The sequence below is a fragment of the Macaca nemestrina genome, chromosome 10 (genome assembly GCF_043159975.1).
Source record: "Macaca nemestrina isolate mMacNem1 chromosome 10, mMacNem.hap1, whole genome shotgun sequence".
Lineage (NCBI taxonomy): Eukaryota > Metazoa > Chordata > Mammalia > Primates > Cercopithecidae > Macaca > Macaca nemestrina.
Window position 1 is genome coordinate 107,811,247 of NC_092134.1, and position 18,230 is coordinate 107,829,476.

At 36.7% G+C, this 18,230-nt stretch overlaps 1 long non-coding RNA gene across 3 annotated transcripts in view; it reads left to right on the forward strand.

Moving 5' to 3' along the window:
- Window positions 1-18,230, forward strand: part of LOC105496898 (uncharacterized) — a 108,372-nt gene that overhangs the window by 21,283 nt on the left and 68,859 nt on the right. The gene's annotated exons all lie outside the window — the stretch shown is intronic.

Genomic DNA, 18,230 nt, shown 5'->3' on the forward strand with positions numbered 1-18,230 from the left:
CAACACTGAGTTAAATGTACATTTTTTAGACTTACATTGAACTTTTCTGATGTTCCTAGTTAAATAATGAAACTTAGAATTAATGCTTTAATTTTCCTAAGCTATTTAGTTTGTCTGTACTTTCTCTTAATAATGCTTTAGTAATAAATTAGATTCCAAACTGTATATCTTACTTACACTTAGTTGCAATTTGTGGGATTTGCTTTTTCTGTTTTAAGTGTGTGCATTGCTTTAGAAAAGCAATAAGGAAATATTAAAAGCATAAATTAAGGCAAACACAGGGTTCTGAAGGAATTTCCAATATTAGATTTGAACACATTTTAAATGAAGAACATGTTTCAGGCTCTGAATAGAACCAAATGATAGAAAAGAAACAGCACATTTATCGTCAACCAGTGGCCTCAAGTTGAGGTTCAAATATTTGAGATGATGAATATTGAGTCATCAATCAAACTTTGATTAGTGGATACTTTCACTCCCATTAATTTGGCCAATAAAATCAGCGACTATTTCATAAGCATTAATAGGTTGTATTTTCCTTTTCAATACAGTGAGTTTACGGAAGGACCATGAGTACATTTTTGTATGTTGCTTTTTTGATATCGACAATTGCTTCCAACTATATTGTGAGTTTCTTGTTGGATCCCTGACAAGTCTCTTGACTGGCTGAAGTCAGAGGTTGGACCCTTGATGATGAAACTGGGTAAAAGTGACTGGTTCCCAGAGGTTTTCATGGCTAACCTTGACTTCATTGGTTAGAAACTAAAATCATCTAACTGGTTTGTAATAACTTGACTATTTTTATTAAGATAATTTCCTTCTGAAAGGAGGAATACTTTCTTTCCTCTTTGTAATTTCTCATATTCTTCTATCTCACTAGGTGAATGAAAATATATTTAACATAGTCCTCTTTAAGCCTCCCTTTGTTCTCTGATCAAATAGGATATCACTTTCTCATTATATTCTGAATTTATAGGACCTTAAAAGAAAGTTAAATAAAATCTGAGTTTGATGAATTATCCAAATATACTGAGTTAGGTGGTATGGGAGTTGAGGGAAAACAAACAGACTTTTGTTCTCTATTTTCCTCCTTTTGGCCTCTCCATTTCTTGGAATAAAAGATGCAAAATAATTAAAGGTAAAACTTTATCTTTTAAAAAGTGAGATTCAAGTTTTAAAGTATGTAGTAGGAAGAAGAGGGGGGAAAGGGGTGATGTAAGAGATCTAGATCAATGATTTATGCCATAGTTCTATATTGCATCTCCTTGTTGTAAGACTATTTCCCATGTGCTAAACATCTTTTCTGCAATTTTTAATATGGGTACTTACTTCCTATTGTTAATTCCTTTCTAATTCCCAGAAATAGATCAAGAATGTGAAAAGAAGTCTAATACAGGAGCAAAATAATCAACAAACAGTTTTTGAAAATGCATTAACTTTTTTTAAATGATAGAAATTCAAATACTGTCTGGTTTCTTGATTCTATGAATAAATGTAGTCAAAAGAGTGATGCATTAAGTATGTGTGGACAGGAAGGCTGCTAAGGAGTGTCTCTCCACCCATGATCATGCTAGGCAAGGAAAATTGATCTGAGATCAAAATGGGTCACAGTGTCTCACTTGCATTTGTTTCATGAGGATATTATCTAGGTTGTGATTTTAGGAGAGTCAAAGTGCTTGCTTCAAGTCAGTCTCTGGAATTATCTATAATTAGAAAACATTTTTAAATGATTCAAGATATTTTGCTTTCATAAAGCTTTTGGCTAAGTTTTCTGTCTTCTATCTTTTCTTACTTACTTTTTTCTTCCTTTATTTCTACTCACAAACACTTATTAAGTATTTGCTCTATGCCAGAATTTGATTGGAAGTGAGGACAGGAAATCATATAAAGCCCCTGCACTCAACTGTAGAATACAGAGTGGTTCAGATTTGTAAAGAAGTAAAAAGTAACATTTTATCTGTGACAACATGGTTGTACCTATGTAGCACATCAGAATCTTAAAGGAGAAAGGAACCTGAAAGTGTCCTCTAGGAGAATTAGCGTATTGTCATTAGTGAAGCACAGATTAGCTTTCGTCACAAAACTAGCACTAATTAATTTTGGCAGGAGCTAAAAATATTTGTTTAGGAAATGACGTAAGGAATAGGTTAGGGTGGGTCAGTATCAGAGACATTTACAAATAGATGTATTTTGTACCCCCAAAAGTGATTAAATTAATAAGAGGTTTCAGAAGGATGCCATCAGAATGCAAAGGAGGAAGAGGTTCCTTCCAGCAAGGAAATATGAAAAGACTGTACACAAGAGGTAGAATTTTTCTCTGGATCTTAAAAATTAGAAATAATACAGATTTTTGAAATTGAGAAAGAGAACTTTTAGGCAGTGGGGAGATTACCAGAAAAACATACAAACCTATACATTGCCGCATATGCAGCAACAAATAAAATTGTTCATTTTTTCTGAATAAAGGATATAGAAAGCAGCATAGTAGGGAAAATACTTGGAAAGGATAAAGGGAAATTAAGTTATTTGACTGATTGCTTGATAGTATGGCACCTAGTGTATATATTGATTTTAGCATTCATCATATTTGATTCACCATATCTTAGGAATCATATTTGTAATTACTTGTTCATATATCTGATTTTCTCTCAGAACTGGATATTTTCTCAAGATTTGGGGCTGACTATTCTTTGTTAAAATTATAGAACCCAGCTCAATCTCACAAAAATTGTTGACCACTTACTATGATGGAGAGTGCTGAATACATTTAAAGGGACAATTTAAAAAAATGGAAAAAACTTCCTACTGGGAAAATATAGAAAACAAAAATAAATGATTAAAATATATTTCAAGGGTGGGAAAATTATACCTTTAAATAGAAAAGACCTCACCATTAAGATGCCATTTGTGCTAAGACTTGTAAGAGAAGGAGTTATTCATACAGGTATTTAGCAGAAGCAAAGCCAGGCAATGGGAATAGCAGGCACAAAAACTCTGGGGCTTAAGTCTGGCTAACATCTGAGGTTGATCGAGAGACTGGTATTGATTACATCAGTTGGTAGGTACCATAAGATGAAGTTCGAGAGATAATGTGTAGTAAGAAAAGAGGGTAGCAGATCGTGTATGTTGATTAAAATGTGATTCATTTTACTCTGTAATTCAGAGTAAAATGTGGCTTTTACTCGGAATAAGATGGGAAGCCATTGAAGAAGTTTCAGGAAAAAATAAAAAACCAAAAACAAAAATTGGTTTGACATATTTTATAAAGATTAGTCAAATCTTTATAAAGGGGTAGATGGCAGCTACAGCAATGTATGTGTGTGTGTGCCTGTGTGTGTGTGTTTATCTCCTTGAAGCCCTCCCTGTACACACACACACACGCAAAGATATAGCAACTAGAATAGCAAAACCACAACCCATAGACAGCATCTGCAACTAAACCAGGGGATAAGATTTCCATACAAATTCCAAATCATGAACGAATGCAGAAAATTCACTGACAGCAACAAGGTCTGCAGTGTATCAGCAACTATTCAGAAAAAAAAGAAAAAATGGAAGGCAAGCAAAAGCATTATGCAAAGCCTGAGAACTAGAAAACTCCCCATTTGAAAGGTTTTCACAGGAAAGCTCAGTGGGTCAATTTGCGGTCAGCATCCAAAACTGGGAAGTGGTTTTGTCAGGTTATATTTCATGGATGAGTGCAAGCTTGGAGGAAGATGGAGTTGTCTGCACCCTGAGAATTCTCCTTTCTAATCTAAGGCGCTGTATTGAGGAGAAATTCCTGTGCGCTGGCCTTTAAGGCAGACCGGGGCAAGGAAAGAAAAGAAACAGTTAAAAGTAGGGGAGAGGACAGAGCTAGAATCTTAGAATATCTTAGTTACTTCCAAGACATTTTTGAACACTTTAAGATAACTGAAGAGAAATCCCTAGAATGCGAGGCTTAAAAGCCATCCTGCCCATGTTTTCCTTTGAGAAGAAAAGCCCATTTTCACTTAAACATGAATAGCCCATGAAGATGCAATAGAATTTCACACAAATTAGTTTTTGGAGGAGGAGAGAGATAGAGAATGAGAGAGAGAGAGAGAGAGAGAGAGAGAGAGAGAATAAGTAGAGTAACATCTCTTCAGTCTCTTATGTCTTGGGACATAAGTCATGTCCCAAGTTAGTTGTGTCCACTGAAAAGTACTAGAAACAATATCCGTCAAAGAACACTAGTAGTGCCTAGATTATTATCTCCATAGCACATTTACCACTAAAAGGTAGCAGGGCTCATTTAAATGACTGATTCTAGGTTCAGAGCAAGAAATGTGCAAAATGAGCCTGGAAACTGTCATATCAGAAATTAAGGAAGTTAAAACCTACTAGGCTCATGCAAAATGACTTAGGAGCCATCTTCAACAGGTGCCTACTGACCAACTATGTTACAATTTCAGCATCAATAAGAATAATAACTTCAATAAATACAAACCTTATAATTTGTGAATTTGTATTGATTTAATTGCCATTCAGAATGGCAATTATTAAAAAGTCAAGAAACAGCAGATGTTGGCAAGGTTGCAGAGAGATAGGAACATTTTTACACTGTTTATGGAAATGTAAATTAGTTCAGCCATTGTGGAAGACAGTGTGGCAATTCCTCAAAGACTTAGAACCAGAAATATCATTTGACCCAATAATCCCATTACTGGGTATATACCCAAAGGAAAATAAAGCATTATATTATAAAGATACATGCATGCTTATGTTCATGGCAACACTATTCACAATAGCAAACACATGGAATCAACCCAAATGCCCATCAATGAGAGACTGGATAAAGAAAATATGGTACATATACACCATGGAATACTATGCAGCCATAAAAAGGAATGAGATCGTGTCCTTTGCAAGGACACGGGTGAAGCTGGAAGCCATCATCCTCAGCAAAGTAATGCAGGAACAGAAACCAAACACTGCATGTTCCCACTCATAAGTGGGAGCTGAACAATGAGAACACATGGACACAGGGAGGAGAATATCACTCAGTGGGGCCCGTTGGGGGAGGGCAGGGAGGGGAGGGAGTATTAGAGAAAAGAGCTAATGCGTGCTGGGCTTAATACCTAAGTAATGGGTTGACAGGTGCGGTAGAGCATCATGGTACACGTTTACCTATGTAACAAACCTGCACATCCTACACATGTCCCCAGAACTTAAAAATAATGGCATATAATTGTAAGTAAAAATTTAAAAATTGCTTATTAGAGTCGAGCCTCATTCTGTATTTTCCCTTTGAGAACACCTAACCAAAAGTCCAAATGTATGAAATACCTTACTTGTGAAGTGTTTACCTACTTTACAAATTTATTACTATTTCTTTGTTGTAAAAATTAAAAGTAATATCAATATATTAATATCAATATATTAAATATATCAATACTGTATTGATAGATACAGTATATTGATCAATACAATATTATGTATCAATACTGTAATATTGACATATATATACCAATATAACAGTCTTGATATCAAATATTCACTGTGACAGGATATTTGAAAAATACAACTTTTCATGAAATAACTTCACTTGGGGAACTGATTTTAGTTTTTGCCTAATCACAGATATATTTTTTTTTAGTTCCAATCATAACATGATACAATTTTGCAACACATCTGTTTCTGTAATAATAATATAAAATAGACACTATTATAAGAGGTCAGATGATCTTTTTGGTCATTGTTTTAATATCACATAACCTTGGATCAAGTATAGATATTGATTAATAATTTTCCTTTGATATTTCTGGTGGCTATCATTTTTCTGTAATATTAAAAATAGCACCTCTCTCTTCCTCTCTCATTCATGCAGGTATTTTAAAAAAATTCTTTAGATGATTTTCTCTAGCATACATTTTCTAAAACTTAGCAGTTATAAAAGTGTTCGTGAAATTATCAAATTATTTTCTAAAAGGTTGTGGCCATTTATATTCCCTTACAGCAATGCATGTGTACTAATTTGTCTGTACCTTTGCCAACCTTGCTTATATTGTTAAAATATGCTTTCACAATTTCAGATTTTAGCTCAATGTTTTAGTTGTATTTATTTATTTATTATTTATTTAATTGTAAGACATAACCTTTTAAAATTATTATGTTTCCTCTTGTGAACCTCATGAACATTATCTATTAGTACGTTAATGTTATTTCATAGCAACTTGTATGCTACCTTATATTAATCTTTGTCCTGCTTTCTGAGATATTTTTTCAATCTTAGCAGGGAATTATTTATTTTAACAAAAGATTCATAATTAACTTTCATAGTCATGTAAAACCTCACCCTACTTAAATAATAATGTATACACAACTTTCCATATACTCAGCAATTGTAAAAGATGACATTTATAATCTATTATATCATCTATGTAGTGACTTTAGCTCAAAATTCACAAGTATTGTAATGGCAAAAATGTATGGAACACCGGTGTAAATCTCTTTCGTGTATTAAAACTCAAATATCACAACAACCCTTTGAGCTAGGTATTATTAACACTAAATATGTCAAGGTTCCCAATTAATAATAGAAAATAGATCATCAGATGCCATGGATACATAAGTACTCAAAGAATAATTAGACAATACAAAAGTCACTTTTTGGAGGAAAATTTTAAAAGCATTTTTATTGCTGATAGTCTTTTGTACATAAAGAAAAGAAGCAGAATTTGAACTGCAGGAATCTTGTCCTTTTCTTATTAGGATGTAGTGGCCTTTAAACAAATACCACCCTTGTTCTCATTTCAGTGTTTTATGCAATAATAGCCATTTCTCCAATGTCTTCCTTTACTGATGCTTTACTTTGTACTGCTGATTTGCAGTTGACAGAGAAGTTAGATATACTCTAAATCAGGCAGTTAGGAAAAACTTTGAGGCCAGCCATTTGCCATATAAAATACTCTCACTGGGGCTCTTTATTTTTTGTTTATAAACAAAGCTTCAGTGTGGAGAATGGTCTCATTTAATCCTCTTTCTCTGGTTTATCTGGAATGGAAAGTACTGACCTCAGTGCCACTGAGCACTGAGAGGAAAAGAAAAAGATTTGGATCTCTTGATGTCACTGGGAGTGAATGAGAAATGAACATTTTTAACTAGGACTTTGGCAAACTTGTCAGATAAGCAAACTCCTTTAAAAAAAAAATGCCCTTTAAACACGAACTACTTTACATAAATAAAACTGCTTGACTCCCTTTTTAGTAACATTTGCTAAATACTGCAATCCAAAGTCAGATATTTGTAAAATATATTTTTTATTTGAGACTGAAGTCCTTGCTATTTTGTTTCTTTTCTTTGGCTGAAAACATGTTGGATACTTTTGCAGTGAATGGAATTAATTATTATTAATCCAGTACTGTTGGCATATTCTGTGCTGTACACGACTTAATAGAGGAGCCCTAAATACCTTTTATTCTGTGTTGGACAAAATGACAATACACTTTGTACCCAGTCCTGGTAGTATTTTTACACTACAATGTGGTGTAAGATTGTCATTTCATTTGGCTCACACCCATAGTTTCCTTTATTGGACAATTGCTTGGCAGTGTTCAAGGACATAAATTGTGAGGAGAGTTCTGAACAGTAAAGATGAAAACAAAATCAAACAAACAAAAAGCAGTGTCTGAGGTTCCCAAAGGAAGATACTGGGTCATGAGTGATGTAAGTAGGAGGAGTGGTGAGAAAAACCTCAGCTAAAGTGGAAAGGAAGCATCGAAGCGATTATGGAACAAAGAATGAGGTGTTTTCTTACTAGACGTTGAAGAAAGAAAAGTCTTATTCAGAGGTTGTTTTTTAATTCTTTTGCCTATCTCATCCTCTGTTTATTTAATTCCTTCTGCCTGTTATGTAAAGTATCATCATCTAAGAGTGCTAAGCATTTTACACAGTTCTCATCATTTCTTAATGTTTAATTTTAAAATATCTTTTAAATTTAATCACAATTTTTATCAAGATAATATCTGCTTAGTTAGGAAAATCAAACAGTAACACAGGCCTGTAATAAAAATCAAAAGTCTTCTATAATGGCCACTCCCAGAGATGACAAAGTATAATTTTCAAAAGTGGTTAAATCATGTCCTTTCATCCAGATATAAAATGAATATATAACAAATATTTTATTTAATTCATTAATTACTAAGGCAATCATTTTTAAAGGAGAACCACAAAACCAGACAAATATGTAAACTCATTAGAAATTATTTGCATTATTGTTAGTTTCCTGGAAATTTCTTCCTTCTCTACAGAGGTGCAAAATAGCTGAAAGTCAGTGAAAGGCAAGAGCCCTGTGGAATTTTATTATCTGGAAGGATATGCTCTGAACAAGGCACATTCATTTATTGATGTCACCTCATGATTTTTTTTTTCAGTCCTTCCACAGTCTTTCACAATTTTTCCTCACAGAGACCACCATATTCTATTCTTGTAGCTACTTTAGTATTTAGCTCTATATTTATTTTATTTTATTTATTTTATATTTTCAACTTTTATTTTAGGTTCAGGGGTACATGTGCAAGTTTGTTATATAGGTAAATTACATGTCAAGAGAATTTGGTGTATAGATTATTTCATCGCCCAGGTAAGACACATAGTACTCAATAGGAAATTTTTCAATCCTTTCCTTCCTCCCACCCTCTACCCTCAAGTAGGCCCCAGTGTCTATTTTCCCCCTCTTTGTGTCCATGTGTATTCAATGTTTATCTCCACTTATAAGTGAGATCATGCAGTATTTGGTTATCTGTTCCTGTGTTAGTTCACCTGAGACAATAGCCTCCAGTTTCATCCATGTTGCTGCAAAGGACCTGATCTTGTCCTTTTCTATGGCTGTATAGTGTTCTATGGTAAATAGGGACCACATTTTCTTTATCCAGTCTATTGTTGATGTACCCCAGATTTTATAATAGCACACTTTATACAGTTTTTCCATAATTGTTCCAGTTTGCATATGAGTTATTGACATTTGTTATCTAGAAAATGAGGATTAACTCTCATATGTGACTCTTCACACAAGCTCTTCTTTCCCTATCTCAATCATCATCAAATTATTGCCAAATTTGGTCGATTCTCTATGTGGCTGCCATTTTGGGACTTTTCTTTACAGAATACATAGGAATTAATTCCTTCTACCTGTTTCTTCTGCTAGGCCCTCTATTTTCGTGATCCTGTATCTTCTTTTTTTTTGGAGTGAATTTTTTTTTTTTTATTATACTTTGAGTTCTGGCATACATGTGCAAAATGTGCAGGTTTGTTACATAGGTATATATGCGCCATGTTGGCTTGCTGCACGCATCAACTCGTCCTTTACATTAGGTATTTCTCCTAATGCTCTCCCTTCCCCAGGTTCCCATGCCTGACAGGCCCCTCCCTGTGTCCATGTGTTCTCATTGTTCAACTCCCACTTATGAGTGAGAACATGTGGCGTTTTTTTTTCTGGCCTTGTGATAGTTTGCTGAGAATGATTGATTCCAGCTTCATCCATGTCCCTGCAAAGGACATGAACTCATCTTTTTTATGGCTGTGTAGTATTCCATGGTGTATATGTGCCATACTTTCTTTATCCAGTCTGTTATTGATGGACATTTAGGTTGGTTCTAAGTCTTTGCTATTGTGAACAGTGCTGCAATAAACTTGCGTGTGTATGTGTCTTTACAGTAGCATGATTTATAATCCTTTGGGTAGATACCCAGTAATGGGATCGCTGGGTCAAATGGTACTTCTAGTTCCAGATCCTTGAGAAATCGCCACATGGTCTTCCACAATGGTTGAACTAATTTACACTTCCACCAACAGTGTAAAAACATTCCTATTTCTCTGTATCCTCTCCAGCATCTGTTGTTTCCTGACTTTTAAAATGATAGCCATTCTAACTGGCATAGGATGATGGTATCTCTTTGTGGTTTTGATTTGCATTTCTCTAATGACCAGTGATGATGAGCTTTTTTTCATAGGTCTGTTGGCTGCATAAATTTCTTCTTTTGAGAAGTGTCTGTTCATATCCTTTGCCCACTTTTTGATGAGGTTGTTTGTTTTTTTCTTGTAAATTTGTTTAAGTTCTTTGAAGATTCTAGATATTAGCCCTGTGTCAGATGGATAGATTGCAAATTTTTCTCCCATTCTGTAGGCTGCCTGTTCACTCTGATGATAGTTAATTTTGCTGTGTGGAAGCTCTTTAGTTTAATTGGATCACACTTGTCTATTTTGGCTTTGGTTGCCATTGCTCTTGGTGATTTAGTCATAAAGACATTGCCCATGCCTATGTCCTGAATGGTATTGCCTAGGTTTTCTTCTAAGGTTTTTATGGTTTTAGATCTTACATTTAAGCCTTTAATCCATCTTGAGTTAATTTTTGTATAAGGTGTAAGGAAGGGATCCAGTTTCAGCTTTCTGCATGTGGCTAGCCAGTTTTCCCAACAGCATTTATTAAACAGGGAATCCTTTCTCCATTGCTTGTTTTTGTCAGGTTTGTCAAAGATCAGATGGTTGTAGATGTGTGGCATTATTTCTGAGGCCTCTGTTCTGATCCATTGGTCTATATATCTGTTTTGGTACCAGTACCATGCTGTTTTGGTTACTGTGGCCTTGTAGTATAGTTTGAAGTCAGGTAGCATGATGCCTCTAGCTTTGTCCTTTTTGCTTAGGATTCTCATGGCTATGCAGGCTCTTTTTTTGGTTCCATATGAATTTTAAAGTATTTTTTTCCAATTCTGAGAACAAAGTCAGTGGTAGCTTGATGGGGATAGCATTGAATCTCTAAATAACTTTGGGCAGTATAACCATTTTCACAATATTGATTCTTCCTATCCATGAGCATGGAATGTTTTTCTATTTGTTTGTGTCCTCTCTTATTTCCTTGAGCAGTGGTTTGTAGTTCTCCTTGAAGACGTCCTTCACATCCCTTGTAAGTTGTATTCCTAGATATTTTATTATCTTAGTAGCAATTGTGAATGAGAGTTCACTCATGATTCAGCTCTCTGTTTGTCTGTTATTGGAATATAGGAATGCTGGTGATTTTTGCACATTGATTTTGTATCCTGAGACTTTGCTGAAGTTGCTTATCAGCTTAAGGAGATTTGGGACTGAGACGATGGGATTTTCTAAATATAGAATCATGTCATCTGCAAACAGAGACAATTCGACTTCCTCTTTTTCTAATTGAATACCCTTTATTTCTTTATCTTGCCTGCCTGCCCTGGCCAGAACTTCCAATACTATATTTAATAGGAGTGGTGAGAGAGGGCATCTTTGTCTTGTGCCAGTTTTTAAAGGGAATGCTTCCAGTTTTTGCCCATTCAGTGTCATATTGGCTGTGGGTTTGTCATAAATAGCTCTTATTATTTTGAGATTGATTCCATTGATACCTAGTTTATTGAGAGTTTTTTTTTTTTTTTTTTTTTTTTTTTTTTTTTTTAGCATGAAGGGCTGTTGAATTTTGTTGATGGCCTTTTCTACATCTACTAAGATAATCACGAATTTTTTGTCAATGGTTCTGTTTATGTGATGGATTACATTTACTGATTTGCATATGTTGAGCCAACCTTTCATCCCAGGGATGAAGCCCCTTGATCATGGTAGATAAGCTTTTGATGTGCTGCAGATTTGGTTTGCCAGTATTTTATTGAGGACTTTTGCATCAGTGTCATCAGGGGTATTGGCCTAAAATTCTCTTATTTTATTGTGTCTCTGCCAGATTTTGATATCAGGATGACACTGGCCTCATAACATGAGTTAGGGAGGATTACCTCTTTTTCTATTGAATGGAATAGTTTCAGAAGGAATGGTACCAGCTCCTCTTTTGCCTCTGGTAGAATTCAACTTGAATCCGTCTGGTCCTGGATTTTTTTTGGTTGGTAGGCTATTAATTACTGCCTCAATTTCAGAACCTGTTATTGGTCTATTCAGAGATTCGACTCCTTCCTGGTTTAGTCCAGGAATTTATCCATTTCTTCTAGATTTTCTAGTTTATTTGCCTAGAGTTGTTTATAGTATTCTCTGATGGTAGTTTGTGTTTCTATGGGATCGGTGGTAATATCCCGTTTATCATTTTTTATTGCGTCAATTTGATTCTTCTCTCTTTTCTTATTTATTAGTCTTGCTAGCGGTCTATCTATTTTGTTTATCTTTTTTTAAAAAAATATCAGCTCCTGGATTCATTGATTTTTTGAAGGGTTTTTTGTGTCTCTATCTCCTTCAGTTCTGCTCTGATCATAGTTATTTCTTGTCTTCTGGTAGCTTTTGGGTTTGTTTGCTCTTGCTTCTCTAGTTCTTTTAATTGTGATGTTAGGGTGTCAATTTTAGATCTTCCCTGCTTTCTCTTGTGGGCATTTAGTGCTATAAATTTTGCTCTACACACTGCTTTAAATGTGTCCCAGAGATTCTGGTATGTTGTATCTTCTTTCTCATGGGTTTCAAAGATAGCTTTATTTCTGCCTTCTTTTTGTTGTTTACCCAGTAGTCATTCAGAAACAGGTCGTTCGGTTTCCATATAGTTCTGCAGTTTTGAGTGAGTTTCTTAATTCCGAGTTCTAATTTGATTGCACTGTGGTCTGAGAGACAGTTTGTTGTGATTTCTGTTCTTTTACATTTGCTGAGGAGTGTTTTACTTCTAGTTATGTGGTCAATTTTAGAATAAGTGTGATGTGGTGCCGAGAAGAATGTATACTCTGTTGATTTGGGGTGGAGAGTTCTGTAGATGTCTATTAGGTCTGCTTGGTCCAGAACTGAATTCAAGTCCTGGATATCCTTGTTAATTTTCTGTCTCATTGATTTATCTAATATTGACAGTGGGGTGTTAAAATCTCCCACTATTATTGTGTGGGAGTCTAAGTCTCTTTGTAGACCTCTAAGAATTTGCTTTATGAATCTGGGTGCTCCTGTATTGGGCGTATATATATTTAGGATAGTTAGTTCTTCTTGTTGAATTGATCCCTTTACCATTATGTAATGGCCTTCTTTGTCTCTTTTGATGTTTGCTGGTTTTAAGTCTGTTTTATCAGAGACCAGGATTGCAACCCCTGATTTTATTTATTTATTTATTTTGCTTTCCATTTGCTTGGTAGATCTTCTTCCATCTATTTATTTATTTATTTATTTATTTATTTATTTATTTTTGAGACGGAGTTTCGGTCTTGTTGCCCAGGCTGGAGTGCAATGACACAATCTCCCCTCACTGCAACTTCTGCCTCCTGGGTTCAAGTGATTGTCCTGCCTCAGCCTCCTGAGTAGCTGGGATCACAGGCATGTGCCACCATGCCCGGCTAATTTGGTATTTTTATTAGAGATGGGGTTTATCCATGTTGGTCAGGCTGGTCTCAAACTCCTGACCTCAGGTGATCCACCCACCTCAGCCTCCCAAAGTGCTGGGATTACAGGTGTGAACCACCGCACCTGGCCCCGTTTCTCTATTTTGAACCTATGTGTGTCTTTGCATGTGAGATGGGTCTCCTGAATACAGCACACGAATGGGTCTTGACTGTTTAATTGTGCCTTTTAATTGTGGCATTTAGCCCATTTACATTTAAGGTTAACATTGTTGTGTGTGAATTTGATCCTGTCATTGTGATGTTAGCTGGTTATTTTGCCCATTAGTTGATGCAGTTTCTTCATAGCATCGATGGTCTTTACAATTTGGCATGTTTTTGAACTGGCTGGTACTGGTTGTTCCTTTCCATATTTGGTGCTTCCTTCAGGAGCTCTTGTAAGGCAGGCCTGGTGGTGACAAAATCTCTCAGCATTTGCTTGTCTGTAAAGGATTTTATTTCTCCTTTACTTATGAAACTTAGTTTGGCTGGATATGAAATTCTGGGTTGAAAATTCTTTGCTTTCAGAATGTTGATTATTGGTCCCTACTCTCTTCTGGCTTGTAGAGTTTCTGCCGAGAGATCCTCTGTTAGTCTGATGGGCTTTCCTTTGTGGGTAACCCGACCTTTCTTTCTGGCTGCCCTTAACACTTTTTCCTTCATTTCAACTTTGGTGAATCTGATGATTATGTGTCTTGGGGTTGCTCTTCTCAAGGAATATCTCTGTGGTGTTCTCCGTATTTCCTGAATTTGAATGTTGGCCTGCTTTGATAGCTTGGGAAAGTTCTCCTGGATAATACCCTGAAGAGTGTTTTATAACTTGGTCCCATTCTTCCTGTCACTTTCAGGTACACCAATCAATGGCAGATTTGGTCTTTTCACATAGTCTCATATTTCTCGGAGGCTTTATTTCTTTTCACTCTTTTTTTCTCTAATCTTCTCACTTTATTTCATTAATTTGATTTTCAATCACTGATATCCTTGTTCTGCTTGATCGATTCGGCTACTGAAGCTTGTGTATGCTTCACGAAGTTCTCACGCTGTGTTTTTAGCTCCATCAGGTTGTTTATGTTCTTCTCTACACTATTTATCCTAGTTAGCCGTTTGTCTAATCTTTTTTCAAGGTTTTTAGCTTCCTTGCAATGGGTTAGAACATGCTCCTTCAGCTCAGAGAAATTTGTTATAACCCACTTTCTGAAGCCTACTTCTGTCAATTCATCAAACTCATTCTCCGTCCAGTTTTGTTCCCTTGCTGGCAAGGAGTTGTGATCCTTTGGAGGAGAAGAGGCATTCTGGTTTTTGGAATTTTCATCCTTTCTGTGGTGGTTTCTCCCCATCTTTGTGGTTTTATCTACTTTTTGTCTTTGTTGTTGGTGACCTAAGGATGGGATTTTGGTGTGGATTTCCTTTTTGTTGATGTTGATGCTATTCCTTTCTGTTTGTTAGTTTTCTTCCTAACAGTCAGGTCCCTCCGCTGCAGGTCTGTTGGAGTTTGCTGGAGCTCCACTCCAGACCCTATTTGCCTGAGTATCACCAGCAGAGGCTGTAGAACAGCAAATATTGCTGCCTGATTTTTCCTCTGGAAGCTTCGTCCCAGAGGGGCACCGTCAGATGCCAGCCAGGGCTCTCCTGCATGAGGTGTCTGTTGGCCCCTACTGGGAGGTGTTTCCTAGTCAGGCTACACGGGGGTCAGGGACCCACTTGAGGAGGCAGTCTGTCTGTTATCAGAGCTCAGACTTCATGCTGGGAGAACCACTGCTCTCTTCAGAGCTGTCAGGAAGGGACATTTAAGTCTGTAGAAGCTGTGCCCACAGCTGCCCTTCCCCCAGGTGCTCTGTCTCAGGGAGATGAGGGTTTTATCTATAAGTCCCTGACTGAGGCTTCTGTCTTTTGTTCAGATATGCCATGCCCACAGAGGTGGAATCTAGAGAGGAAGCGGACCTTGCTGAGCTGTGGTGGGCTCTGCCCAGTTTGATCTTCCCAGAGACTTTGTTTACACTGTGAGCATAAAATTGCCTACTCAAGCCTCAGTAATGGTGGACACCCCTCCCCCTGCCATGCTTCAGCCTCCCAGGTCAATCTTAGACTGCTGTGCTAGCAGCAAGAATTTCAAGCCAACAGATCTTAGCTTGCTGGGCTCCATGGGCATAGGACCCACTGAGCCAGGCACTGGAGGGAAGCTCCCGTTCTGCCAGTTGTGAAGACTGTGGGAAAAGCACAGTAGTTGGGCAGGAATGTACGTTGCACCTGGTATAGTCTTTCATGGCTTCCCTTGGCTAGGAAAGAGAAATCCTCCAACCCTTTGTACTTCCTGGGTGAAGCGACGACCTGCCCTGCCTCGGCTCACCCTCTTCGGGTACACCCACTGTCCAACCAGACCCAGTGAGATGAACAAGGTACCTCAGTTGGAAATGCAGAAATCACCCGTATTCTGCGTCAATCTCACTGGGAGCTGCAGACCAGAGCTGTTCCTATTCGGCCATCTTGCCAGAAATCCTTTCTACTTTTGCATTTTAGCTTGTCCACTTCTGTCAGGTTAGTTACAATTTAAAGTATATTGCTTATTGTAGAACTAAAGGTATAATAAGAACTGATGAGACAAGATCTAAATGAGTATGAGGTTTTCTCAAGTTCCTGAAATCATCCCTGTAATATGATGTTACACCTACTCTGCCTACATGTGACACTGAAGATGTGGAGACATCTGAGATGTCTGAAAAGGAGATCTCTGAGGCAGAAAGGAACCATTCCTGCCCATGCTGGTAATGTGTCTCAGAAGAAATGGTCATTAAAATGGTTTTCAATATGTATTTTGAATTTTTCCATTTCAATATTACATATCCATAAACTCCTCCTTTTTCAGAGGAGCATATAAAAAAAATGAATTTAACAAAATTAACCCAAATGAGTAGAAATGAGCTGCTGTTCCTTTGGGCCATGTATTATAGAAATACAAATGCTGAGAATAGATTCTTGGAAAGGGAAGATAGCAAGGTGCTTCACCTATTCATACCCAGGCCAAAGAGGATAAAAATAATTAGATAGACTCTTACAGGGATTCTTTACTCTTAATTAGGAGCGTGAAAAGAAACCTGAACAAGGTGTATTTGGTCTGAAGATAACAAGAAAAAATTTTCAGGGAAACAGTGAAACTTTATATCCTGAAAAATGTAAAATTATTCTGAAGAACATACTGAAAATTATACAATAATAAGTGATATTGCCTTGAAGATAAAATGAAACAAATGTATTCACTCTTTTTCTTCTTATATTTGTGACTTAATAATATATAAAAGCTTGAGTGCTTTTCCACAATAGCCTCTCCAGCCTCAGCTTCTTTCCATTATTGTGCTTCCAGTCCTTGCCCTGGGCATTCCATCTGCACCACGGGAAAGATGAGGGACAGGGACTCGGGGCAGTCCTGTAGCGAGTGGATCTAAGGAAGGCTAACTTGTTTGGTAGTTGAAAATCATCAACTACAGATAATTAGAATGTGAGAAACACATCTCCATGTAGCATCCCATCTGGCATTCTCTCCATTTTATTATGAATACAAATCTGGAGTTGTTAGTGTGTAATTCCAAACAAATATTTAGAGTTGTTTGTAGTTATAGAGCTGTTGAACATATTTATTTTGTTGTTTAATAGAAGTCTTGGGAGAGAAGTGTTATAAAAGTCATCATGGAGAAATGTTGGTAGTATAGTTAGTAAATTATTAGCTACCAGAGGCATTATCATCATTTCACAAATCTTGTAGGACTTACCTTTTGGTTTTAATTTGCTTTCTTTACACATCTCGATTCTAGTTTCAAAGGTGCTTGAATCTTGTTCAGAAAACTAGTACTATTCCATAAAATTTCTTTTTGCTTTCTCCTGTAAAAAGGAAGCTCTCTGGGTTTCCAGAGTGGTATCACACATCTCATGTTTTACCTTCTCTTTTAGATATTTTCTTTAGTTACGGTGTTTATTCATCCTTTCAATAGAGAGAGAGAGGGAAGTTCTGTTGGCTGCTATTGACTTAGCATCAGATAGATATTCAGCTGCATTTTTTTAGAAAGCAGTGCAGGTTCCCATCCAAATATTTCATTGGGGATTTATTTACTTACACTCAAAGTACACCAGGAGCAAGATATTTTTCTACATTCGATATGGTCACCCCTGCCATGGCACAAGCCAGGAGACCCTAACCATACTACCGGTGTCCAAGTGCTTGAATAAATGGAAACTAGCTATATGAATATGATTCTAGGAGTTACAAAATTGCTTATCAATGTGAAAGAAGTAAAAATAAACCAGGATCCCAGTATTGGAGAGTCAGGAAAGTATTCACTGAGAAAATGACATGAGGTAGCTTTTGAACAATGATGAGACATTTCCCAGGCAGAAAACATAGGCTGAATCTATCCTGGGCAAAGAAAGTGGTGTGAGAAAAGCAGGGAGGTATGAAACAGCATGGCACATTGAGGGAAACGGAAGCCATTTAATGAAGCTGGAAAGCAGAGGGGAGGAGAGAGTTGGCAAGAAAAGAGGCCAAAAAACTGAATGAAGACTGGATCATGCAGTTCTCATAAAATGGGCTACTGGTATGTTAAAACATGGGAATACTTCCGATTGGCAAGCAAGTGTGTTTGTGTGTGTGTGTGTGTGTGTGTGTGTGTGTGTGTGTTGTGTGGTGTGCATGTGTTTGAGATAACCTACAGTCACATTTGTCAGGTGTTCAAATTAACCCACCCAGGGGATGTCTTGTGATTCATGGAAACATCCTGTCTCTGAGTAAAGAATCTTATTGTGAGTTCCCCGAATTGTTGGCATACTGATTAATTCATGACCTGCTGACATTGAAAAGGACACTGATTTGTTTATGAATCATGAAGCTTTACTGATTACTTTGCAGGTGAACATTTTAGCTTA